The 12,619-nt window shown below is 31.5% G+C and overlaps 1 protein-coding gene across 2 annotated transcripts in view; it reads right to left on the bottom strand.

Moving 5' to 3' along the window:
* LOC129952811 (DNA ligase 1) overlaps positions 1-7,579 on the bottom strand; it is a 38,137-nt gene extending 30,558 nt beyond the window's left edge. The window contains exon 1 of one of the 2 annotated variants that reach the window (XM_056065658.1): positions 7,208-7,579. The gene's annotated coding sequence lies outside the window, so the exon portion shown is untranslated. The remainder of the gene's footprint in view (positions 1-7,207) is intronic. The other variant, XM_056065657.1, reaches the window with a different exon arrangement.
* Positions 7,580-12,619: the final 5,040 nt, after the last annotated feature.

Here is a 12,619-nt window from a genome sequence, read left to right as displayed (position 1 = left end):
AGCGGGAAAGAAGGCCGCTAAGACTTATAATTTACGTAGGAGGGACGCGCAATATCACACGGGTGATCTCGTTTGGCGTAGGAACTTCGCGCTGTCCGATGCAGCAAATTATTTCGCGGCGAAGTTGGCGACCAAATTTGTAGGACCATTCAAGGTCAGCAAGAGGATGTCACCTTGGACATACCTTTTGATAGACGATCGCGGGAAAGAGCGTGGGACGTGGCACGTTAAAGACTTAAAACCTTTTGTTAATGTTTGAGTCAAGTCCCTTTTGTAGTAGTTTTTTTGGTTGTTCATTGTCATTTTTGCTTAATTTTAATGTGCCATATTAATCATTTTTTTTTCTTTTTTTTCTTTTAAATGTAATGATGGTTATCCTTTGTTGTTGTTGTCTACCCCCGGCTGAGCCTTAAGAAATGGTTTGCTTTTCTTGAAAAGTAAACACATTTCTTGGGAGGTAAGGGTGGGATTTGTTACGGTAAATTTTACCGCAACAAAAACCAGCCTTTGGCTGTTTTCTTTTTCCCGTTGTGGCTGCAAAATATCGGCAAAGTTGAGGGCAACCATGGTCTCATCAACCACAGGTGTACCTAGCCTTTATTTTGCAAAAGCAACAAAAACAGGTGATCAAGTTCGAGAACGAGTTCTTTCGACAAGGTCGAAAATGCCGGCGGATGAGCCGAAGAAGTATGCGGTCAGGCGGACCCTACTTAAACGACAACCACAACAATAACAACATATTTGTATTTGTTTAACCATTCATATTTTAAAGTAGATTTAATAATTAACATTTTAATATTTTGTAAAAAGAAATGGGTTTTTAACGCCGCGTTTTTAAAGTCGCTTAATTTCATTTTTGGTACAAAACTCACACCTCGAATCTCGCGTGTAATATTAATTGTAATAGGAAAATGCCTAGTTTAGACTTCTTCTCGATTTTTGTTTTTCTTTACACTTTCTCGAGAAATAAGAATAGTTGGGAAGGGGTCTGAACTCGCCATTATGTTTCGGCAAGTTTTGGAAACTCATCCAACAACTTGTTGAAACCGTGATTGTGTGTGTGGAAGTAAAGTTTCGTTGAGAGTCAACAACGGTGGCTTTCCTGATGAGCGTATAGCTTCCAGGAAGCCGCGATACCGTGACCGACAATCACGAAAACGGATGCTTGTGTTGTACGAATGTGTGTGTGTCTGGAATGGTCGAGGGAGGAGGATTTAGTTTTTGAATTAGCTTGGAAGACACTCTAGACAGAGCCTTTCAAGCGACAAGTAATAGAAGAGGAAAAAGTTCGAGGAAGTTTCAAGAAGAAGAGAAAGATTGAGAAGAAGGATAGGAAACTAAAGGTCGAGGAAATTAAAAAGGAAAATTAAAGATTCGAGGATCGAGTTGTGAAGAGTTTGGAAAAAAGAGGAAAATAGGAAAGGAGACAAAGGAAAAGATAAGTAGTTCATTTCTTTTGTTTATTTGTTCGGTTCGTCGATATATATATATACGTATATAAACGCGTCCGGTGTTAAAACCCCATTTTCTTTTTTTAGTTTGCTTTTTTTAATTATTTCAATTTTTGTAATTTTCATTTTTTTATTTTGAAAACATTTTGGGTTTTAATCCAGGGATCTTCAATCCCACGGTTTCCCAAAGAATAAATTTATAAAGTCAAACGTTTGTCATTTTTTTATTCGCTTCACTTATCATAAGAGTTTTGGAATTTTCTTCTTCGGTTTGCAAAAAAAAATTCCTGGCGCCCATTTTTATTGCAACGTACCCCACTGTAGGTACTTGTAATAACATAATTTCCAAATTATAACAATTTGATTGATTTTATAAATCAATCAACATTGTTCTAATTAATATAAATAAATTCTTCCAAACGAACCCAGCCCAGCTGAGCAGCCGCGGTTACAGCTTCGTCAACGAGCTGTATTGTTGCACTTTTTTTTTGTTCTTTGCTTTGCGTCGCATTCGTACTCGGTTGAGTGCGAGTTGCTTGAGTCGTTGCGTGCGTCGTCGTTCGTCGCTACGCAGCCGCCGTCATCAGTTTAGTTTGTTTCGGTATATCATGTTGTGATAATTTGTTTAGAATAGCTAATATTATATTAATTATAATTAATAAAAATAATAAGAAAAAAAAAGTGTAACGCCCCACGTTGGGCGCCAATTTGTTACACTTTTTATTCTCTTATTATTATTTATTAAATAAACAAAACCGACGACGGCTGCGTAGCGACGACGACGACGCACGCAACGATTCCAGCAACTCGCACTCAACCGGGTACGAATGCGACACAAAGAAGAGAGCAAAAAAAAAGTGCAACAATACAGCTCGTTGACGAAGCTGTACCCGCGACTGCTCAGCTGGGCTGGGTTCTTTTGGAAGAATTTATTTGTATTAATTATAACAATGTCGATTGATTCCTAAATTCAATCAAATTGCTATAACTTGGAAATATGTTATTGCAAGTACCTACAGTGGGGTACGTTGCAATAAAAATGGGCGCCAGGAATTTTTTTTAAAACCGAAAAAGAAAATTCCAAAACTCTTTGTGGTTAGTGAAGCGAATAAAAAAATAACAAACGTTTGACTTTAAAAATTTATTTCTTTGGGAAACCGTGGGATTGAAGATCCCTGGATTAAAACCCAAAATGTTTTCAAAATAAAAATGAAAATTACAAAAATTGAAATAATAAAAAAAAAAGCAAATTAAAAAAAAGAAAATGGGGTTTTAACACCGGACGCGTTTATATACGTATATATATATATATCGACGAACCGAACAAATAAACAAAAGAAATGAACTACTTATCTTTTCCTTTGTCTCCTTTCCTATTTTCCTCTTTTTCCACACTCTTCACAACTCGATCCTCGAATCTTTAATTTTCCTTTTTAATTTCCTCGACCTTTAGATTTCCTATGCTTCTTCTCAATTTTTCTTTTCTTCTTGAAAATTCCTCGAACTTTTTCCTCTTCTTTTTCTTGTCGCTTGAAAGGCTCTTTCTAGAGTGCCTTCCAAGCTAATTTAAAAACTTATTCTTCCTCCCTCGACCATTCCAGACACACACACATTCATACAACACAAGCATCCGTTTTCGTGATTGTCGGTCACGGTATCGCGGCTTCCTGGAAGCTTTACGCTCATCAGGAAAGCCACCGTTGTTGACTCTCAGCGAAACTTTACTTCCACACACACAATCACGGTTTCAACAAGTTGTTGGATGAGTTTCCAAAACTTGCCGAAACATAATGGCGAGTTCAGACCCCTTCCCAACTATTCTTATTTCTCGAGAAAGTGTAAAGAAAAACAAAAATCGAGAAGAAGTCTAAACTAGGCATTTTCCTATTACTATTAATATCGCGCGAGGTTCGAGGTGTGAATTTCGTACCAAAAATTAAATTAATCGACTTTAAAAACGCGGCGTTAAAAACCCATTTTTTTACATAAACGGTTCTATATTAATTTCAGTTAATCTACGTTAAAATGATAATTGTTAAAATACAAATATGTTGTTGTTGTTGTTCAAGTAGGGTCCGCCTGACCGCATACTTCTTCGGCTCATCCGCCGGCATTTTCGACCTTGTCGAAAGAACTCGTTCCCGATCACCTGTTTTTGTTGCTTTTGCAAAATAAAGGCTAGGTACACCTGTGGTTGATGAGACCATGGTTGCCCTCAACTTTGCCGATATTTTGCAGCCACAACGGGAAAAAGAAAACAGCCAAAGGCTGGTTTTTGTTGCGGTAAAATTTACCGTAACAACATTGTAACGGGATACCAAACAGGTATATTTTTTGAAAAAATCAATATAACGGTTTTTTTATAAATCAATAAAACTGAAAAAAAAATTTGTCACCTCCTGAAATATGATTTCATCTCCAAAACAATTTTGTGCAACGAAGAATAATGTTTTTGACATCTGATAAAATTTTGAGAAAAATCTAATTGACAATTTTTTTATAAAAAATAAAAATCAAAAAAAAAACATTACTCAAAGTCCGTAAAAATTGAATATCGATTCAAATATCTTTTCAAAAACTTGAAATTTAGGCTTAAAGCTTATTTTATCTTATAAGAAATATTGTTTTCAAAATTTTGGAAAATGTTGAGAAAAATCGAATTGACAGTTTTTTTAAATATCTTTTCAAAACTTTGAGATATTGGCTTTAATTTACTTTTATCTTTCAAAAATATTGTTGTCAACATTCAGTTAAAGTTTGAAAAAAATCGAATTGACAGTTTTTTTTACAAAAAATTAAAAACCGAAAAAAAATTAACAAAAGTTGGTAAAAAATGATTTTCAACTCAAATATCTTTTAAAAACTTTGAGATAATAGCTTCTGACTAATTTTTTCTTTATATTGTTTTCAACATTAGGACAAATTTTGAAAAAAATAGAATTGCCATTTTTTCTACAAAAAATAAAACCTAAAAAAAATGTATAAAAGTTGGTAAAAATTGATTTTCGACTCAAATATCCCTTCAAAAATTTTAAATATTGGCTTCAAACTAATTTTATCTTATAAGAAATATTGTTTTCAACATTCTAAACAATTTTGAAAAAAATCGAATTGACAATACTAAAACTTGGTAAAAATTTACTTTTGGCTCAAATAGCTTTTCAAAAATTAAAAATATTGGCTTCAAACTTATTTTATTTCACAGAAAATAATGTTTTCAATATTCAGTAATTCAGTAATTTTTATATAAAAATCCAACAGTCCGTTTTTTCATAAAAAATAAAATCTATAAAAAATAGTACGCAAATTTGGCATAAATTGGTACGAGTACATATAGACAAACTTTTAAGCAAAACAAATCGACAGACGGAATGGGAAGTTATCAGTGTGGGTCGCATCCCAGCCTCTTTTTTTTTCACTGGTACTGCCTCTTGCGAGAGTAATTGTTATTGTCATGAAAAGTGCTTTCTTTAATTAGCCGTTCGGATTTGGCTTAAGACTGTAGGCTTCCCACCACTCCTGACAACATTACTTGTAAGTCACTATTCCCTAGTTCTCGAAAGACTGTTGTGCCAACCCATTTATTTATTAAAAAACAACCCACTCAATTTATTTAAAAGTTATTTCAACATGTTTTAATATTACTGTCTGTGAAACAATATTTAATCGAAGTCAATATCTCTACTACTTCTTGAGATATGTTCGACGAAAAAAGGTATACCGAACGTACGGAAAAGTACGAACTTACGAACACACGCACTAACAGACATCTACCTAAAAACCTTCGGTTCAGGTTCTAGGATCCTTTAAAAAAAAAAAAAAAATTATTAAAATCGGTTCATTAGTTCTTAAAAAAACTTTAAAAACATGTAAACGGTTCTATGGTAGGTAAATTTACTTTCGATTTTAGATCAAAAAATTTGTAGGGGGACTACTGTTGTAACGCAAATCTGCTTAATTTAAAATGTTGGACTCAATCGACTTAAAAGACAGAATTGGGGGACCCACTTTTTCGACTTCTCAACCATTGTAATGAATGCAATACTTGTCATATTCATATTTCCATAACTGTTTCTCAACGTGGAGTTTCACGTGATGGTCCACGGCGGCGGCGGATATAGATGGTCATTACTTGAAAGATTTAAGGTTCCAACAAGATGGAATACGAAGCATGAAAGAACAACCACTTAAGGCTTTTTAGTATCGTTTTTATAAAATATTCCATATCTACAGACTTATTTAAAATCAGCATTACATTATAATGACATAAAATTTGCATTGAAAATGTTTTGTTGTGTACATTTTACTAAGTTCTACCAACAAAACCTCAAACTGATTGGCCCTATATAATGTTATCAAATTTTGTACTTTTAATACCAACTAACTTTTGAGATGAGTGATATTAAAGAAGTTATTAATAATGACACAATAAATTGTGTTGAAGAACTTGGCTGGGTTTTGATACCAATAAAATAATTGTAAACTGTATAGTAATGTATGATTTTAAAATGATAAGAACATCAATACAAATCTTATTCGGTTAAAGAAACATTCAACAGCTCATAATTTGTCTATGAACCTGCTATATTTCCACATGAATAATAATCTACGAATCAATCCTATATACATAGCTCCATAAGTATAACTCAATATAATTTTCTGAAATAAAAGCCTTTCATCATTCAAACAAAGTAAATAAATAAACAACAAAATAAAACCCTTCAAATAAATATGCCTACTGAAAACTCAAAACACCGACGACGAAGAAGTTTTCAAACTGAAATTATTCAAGCATACAAAATAAAATATCCAAGTTGATTCCTGCGAAAGTCCTTATTTCAAAATTCATTTCAAGTGTGACTAACGAAGTAATAAATTATAAGTCTTTTCTAATAGATAGGGTATGTACCTACAACCTATAGTTCTAACCTAAACATAGATATATTCTTACATTGGGTATATTATATAATTATCATCATACCAAAAATATCATATTTCCAAAAATTGATATTAGCTTAAATATTGTTATCAATATTAATATAATTTACAACGCAAAAGATAGAAAATAAAAAAAAAATAAAAAACAAGTCTGCGAATATTGATTTTTATTTGGGCATTTTTATAAAAAAAACACCCACAATCCTTCTCAATGAAATGAAAGTAACCTACAACCTATAATCTATGTACATATGTTCTGTTCATACATATGTACGTATGTATATTTTTGCCCTATGATGGTATGACGTAAATTATTTCTACACGAAGTTTTTTTTAATAAAACTTTAAGTCATTATAAATGTCATATTCAATATTTTCCACTTGGAGTCATTTTGATCTCTTTTTTATTATAAACTTGATTACTGACTCGTGTGTTGTTGCCATCATTTTAATAATCCTTAGATTATGTAGATACCTACTTTGATAATGTGGATAAAACAAAAGAAGTAAACACTTTATCCCCTTTATTCACACATTAAGAGTGAAGAAAAATTATGATATGAAATATTTTATAATAAATTTAAATTAATATATCTCGAGTACGTAGTTAAAATCGAACCAATTTCGAAAAAAAAAATTGAATTGAGTCCGTTGAACAATAGCCAAAATCTTGTAGGTATACCAATTGTTGTACAAAAAAACACAGGTGCGAACAACCACTTTTCTTTCTTCAAAATTTCTTTGAATAAAAGGTAATTTAAAAACTTCATTTTTAAAAATCAGTATACTAAAATTTCATACGAAATAAAAAAACATACCTCTTGTAGTTTTTTAAAAGTGTTTAATTTGTAATCCGAGAAAAACACTATCCTTCTTTCTATTTGGTGTATTATTTTCTTTTAAAAGTTCATCGCTCATTCAAGAATGAGTAGTCCTTCAAAAATTCTTAATGTCACTTCAAAAACCTGCAACAATTTCAACAACAACAAAAGAAAAACACAATTTTTCACTGTGATTGTTATTGCTTCACTTCAAAAACCATTTAAGTACACAGTTTTCTGGTTATTTGTATTTTTTTTCTCATGTCTCATTTATTTTCAAGATTATTTTTAATCTTAGTTAACATTTAACCTTTTAAGAGATAGGTACAGTTACTATACTTCCAGGACGAACAATGACTCCGGAGTCTATCTTAGTTAACTACGGGCAATGCTTTTTATACTAGTTCAGGATAATTTTCTGAGTAGGAGGGACACTTTTTGAGAGAGATATTAAAGAGAGACCAAAAAATGATTCATGTTTATAGGAGCTTTCGAGCATTCGCCGCGGATCAATATGCGTGCGCGCAAAATGTCTGAAGGGCAAGGTCGGTAAGGTACATCGTTTTATAGTAATTTTGCCAACAAAATTTTGCAAAATATAATATTTTGAATATAAAATGGAAATAATTCGGGGCATCATAATAAAATCAGCAACAGATTGTAGGCTTTGTAGTTGACATGATACTTAACTGCTATATTACCCCAAATAAGGAGCAGCTTTCCTGATGGATGAGGATAAGGAGTGTTGTTAAGGACTAAATATTAAAAAGTTTAATATACTTATGTATATATATATATATAGATAGACTCTGTACTTATTGTGCATGTACTGTATTGTGCTTTGGGAGATTGGGGTAGCATCGGTAACTCCACCTGTTGTTGAATGTGCTGGCTATGGGCTACCTACTTGAGTATTGTTGTATTGGGATAGGAATAAAATAGAAAAATAAGGACTTCCATCACGCATACACATACAACCATACAGGTGTGTGTATAGCGCTAAGTTTTTATTTAACAATTGACAGCAGCTGTTGTTATTCATAATGTCCTGAGATAGATAGTCATAGGTATTCCTCAGGTATAATAATAAAATTGCTGATAGATGATTTTGTGTTAATGGGGTTATTGATTTTAGAAGCTGACAGTTATTTTTTACACACAACTATTTGATAATTATTATTATTGTTTTATAATAATTATAATTGACTACTACACATATTTGATTTGCAGAATTATTGTGATCCCACATACCTAACGTATTTTAGTAGGTAGAGAACGTAGGTGACTTGTTTGTTACATTTTTTTCCGGAAATTTAATATTTTTGACCTAGAGTTCATGTCCTTAGAATGATATCTAAAATAATTTATATGTGGGATTTTATTTGTTATTTCAATGTATTAGAATACTTTTCAACAATTTATGTTATCCAATAAGGCTCTTATCAATTTTAAATGTTTAATTTAAATATTCTTACTTACAAAAAATCCAATTATTTGCTATTAATTTTGTGCACTTACTTTTTTTTTAATTTCTTGCAAACTGCTTTGAGAATTTTGATATAATCATGTCTGGAACTACATAATTTTTAGCCGCTTTTCCTCTAAAGGTATTGCGGATGTGATTACTTGAATTGAAAACGCAGTGAAATTTGTTTGAATAAAATGTTCTTTATAATTTATTTGAATGACACAAAATAAAAGGGTCCAATAAAAGGATTTATTTTGATATAAAGAATATATAAGCTATTTCTTAAAAGATTTTCAAAGAAGTATATTTAATTTTAAGGAAGAAGGTACGCCATTTAAAATAGTACTTCTTTTTCTGCTTTCTATATTTAAGATCCTTAATTGATTTCGAAGCATAAGTATAAAACTTATTTTTAGCATGGCCTTAAAGAAAAAAGTCTTAAGGTGTTAAATCACAAGATCTCTGAAATAATTATTTCAGGAAATGTTTCTTGCCCTTGGCCAAGTTGGGTATATTGGGGCAATCAAAAGTTTATTTAGCTCGAGGCGCAGAAAGAAACACGCCAGAATCGTCATATTGCGTTTAGGTCAAAGAGATTCAACGTAGAGTTCAACGCTTTGGCTCAAGAAACAAAAAAATCCACAATTAGTTCACTGGTGTTCAGAGCTTAAAACAACAGCCGGTGAAAGATATTGATGGTTCACTGCTAATTTTGAATGAGGACCAGCTACAAGTCGGAATGGTTAAGGAACATTAGGCTTTGGTTTTAAACCATGTATTCGGCAGGAAAGTACAATTGACATATTAGGAGCTACAAGATGCAACAAATTAATTTCCGAAATCGCATCGAATCCAAAATCCAGTAAGAAAGATATATGTACCGCGATCAAAACAAAAAGCGGTTGACCTAGATGGCATAATTGCTGCAACCGCTTAAAGAAGCAGTATGGGTCTCTGAATGCTTGAAAAAGGGAATGTTTGTTACGTTTATAAAAAAAGGTGACCTAATGAAGTGCGAAAACTGGAAAGGTGTCTTAGTTTTGCTTGCAGTCACCGAAAAACTAGCTAAGATTATCTTAGAACGTTTACGAGAACGCCTCAAAGTAAAAGTTGACGCTGAACAAGCGCATTGAATCCTCCTAAATGATCATATATCAACACCTTTGGAATCCATATCAATCACCACTTCAGCTCAATCGATTTCCAGAAGGTTTTTGCAGAGGAACTATATTTTGATTTCCAAAAGGTTTTTGCGGAGGAGCTGTATTCCGCATAAGGTGGTCTCTATTATAAAGGCGATTTAGGTTATCGGAATAGTTTTAAGTCCAAAGTAGAGTCAGACAGTTCTGTATACTGTCACCAATTCTTTTCTTATCGGTGATCAGTGATGTTGCCTTGACAGTAAATGGGGGAATACGTTTTGAACTGACAACATACATGAAACATTTAGACTACGCAGACGATGTATGCTTCCTATCTCTTAGGATAACGGATTTCCATCAATTGACAACAAGAGCGGAGAGTGAAGCAGAAGTCTTGGGGCAAAAAATCAACACAGTAAAAACCAAAATATCTATTCTCGGAACCTCCCACTCATATTCTCTGGTATAATAAGCACAACAACCAGTATACGAAGTAGAAGTTTTTCAGTATCTTGAAAGTATAGTCTATACTGAAGGCGTAACCTAACAAGATATCGCTGCCCGTATCGGAAAATCTAAGGCTATGTTCGGGATCTTGTCTAATGTTTGGAGGAACAACTCTGTTAGCTTAAGGACAAAGCAACGACTGTTTCGCTCAAATGTCGTTGTTATTGTTATACGATTGTAGCACCTGGAAAATATCAGCTACAATTAAAAGGAAACTCCAGAACTTCATTAACAGGTGGAGTTAATAAGTAAGCATTTTTCTTGCGAAATTTTTATTTTTTCACTGTTTGTTTGGCACAAATGCATCCCTCTTCCAATTCATTGATCACTAATCAGAGCTCGGTAATTCAAATCCATTTACCGTACCACTGGAACCATCCTGATTTTTGTATAAGGGGGGGCTATAGTCTAAGGGACTCTGATTTCCAAATGTTTAACATACTTGCTAGTGAATTGTTGAACAGTTTCAATGCACTGTTAAAAGAGTATCGTTGAATTTTGAAAAGTAACAGTTGTCCCTTGCTTTTTGTAGAACTTTAACCTTTTTAAACAATATTATGGATAAGGTGGAATAATTTAAAAGGCAGCATCTTCCTCAAGATATTTTAGCCGAAATGAATTTTTCCAATTTTTAGTACTATTTAGTTCCCATAGGAAGTTATTTTAATCGGTCAGATTTGTCGAATTGAAAATGTTAACATTTCTCGACGTTTTAAGGTCCCTAGAGTCGAAATAAAAGATTTTAAGATAGATGTCTGTGCGTAGGTGTGTAAGTACGTTCGTACGTCCGTGCGTTCGCGAAGTTTTTTCGTCGTCCATAGCTCAAGAACCAATAGAAATATCGATCGAATTCAAACAAATTTTGTTATACAGATAATCAAATAAATTGTATTATAAATATAATAATAAGATGCTGAAATGAGTCTCAAAAAAATTGCGTAGGTTTATTTTTAACATAGCAATTTAAAAAAAAGAGGCTGGGATGCGACTCATACTGATGACTTCCCATCCCGTCTGTCGATTTGTCTTGCTTAAAAGTTTGTCTATATGTACTCGTATCAATTTTTACCAAATTTGCGTACTATTTTTTGTAGATTTTATTTTTTTATGAAAAAACTGACTGTTGGATTTTTATATACAAATTACTGAATATCGAAAACAATATTTTCTATGAAATAAAATAAGTTTGAAGAAAATATTTTTAATTTTTGAAAAGCTATTTGAGTCGAAAGTAAATTTTTACAAAATTTTAGTATTGTTTTTTTTTAGAGTTTATTTTTTTGTAAAAAACTGTCCATTCGATTTTTTCAAAATTTTATCGAATGTTAAAAACAATATTTCTTTTAAGATAAAATTACTTTGAAGCCAATATTTAAAATTTTTGAACAGATATTTGAGTCGAAAATCAATTTTTATCAACTTTTGTTAAATTTTTTTTAGGTTTTTAATTTTTTGTACAAAAACTGTCCATTTGATTTTTTTCAAAATTTTACTGAATGTTAACAACAACATATTTTTAAAGATAAAAGTAGATTAAAGCCAATATCTACAATTTTTGAAAAGATATCGAAATCAATTTTTTATAAACTTTTATACATTTTTTTTAGGTTTTTATTTTTTGTAAAAATTTGTCTTAATTTTGAACACAATATTTTTTATTAGTACAAATTAATTAGAAGCTATTATCTCAAATTTTTGAAAAGATATTTGAGTCGAAAATCATTTTTTACCAACTTTTGTTAATTTTGTTCGGTTTTTAATTTTTTGTAAGAAAAACTGTGAGTTCGATTTTTTTCAAAATTATTCCTAATGTAATTGAAGCCAATATCTCAAAGTTTTGAAAAGATATTCGAGTCGAAAATCAATTTTTACCAACTTTTATTAATTTTTTTAAAGGTTTTTATTTTTTGGAAAAAAACTGTCAATTCGATTTTTCTCAAGATAAAATAAGTTTGAAGCCTTAATTTCAAGCTTTTGAAAAGATATTTGAATCGATATTCAATTTTTACCAACTTTAAGTAATTTTTTTTATATTTTTATTTTTTATAAAAAAAATCATCAGATGTCAAAAACATTATTCTTAGTTGCACAAAATTGTTTTGGAGATGAAATCATATTTTAGTCGTACAATTTTGGAGGCGCCAAATTTTTTTTTCAGTTTTTTTGATTTATAAAAAAAACCGTTGAATGGACTTTTTTCAAAAAATATGTTTCTTTGATATCACGTTACAATATATTATATGAAATTTAATTCAAATCTCTAGCGTTTTTGGTTCGTAAGATATTTAGGGT

The sequence above is a fragment of the Eupeodes corollae genome, chromosome 3 (assembly GCF_945859685.1).
Source record: "Eupeodes corollae chromosome 3, idEupCoro1.1, whole genome shotgun sequence".
Taxonomy (NCBI): domain Eukaryota; kingdom Metazoa; phylum Arthropoda; class Insecta; order Diptera; family Syrphidae; genus Eupeodes; species Eupeodes corollae.
Note: the sequence above shows the minus strand (reverse complement) of the source record. Positions and strands in the feature narration are given on the sequence as shown.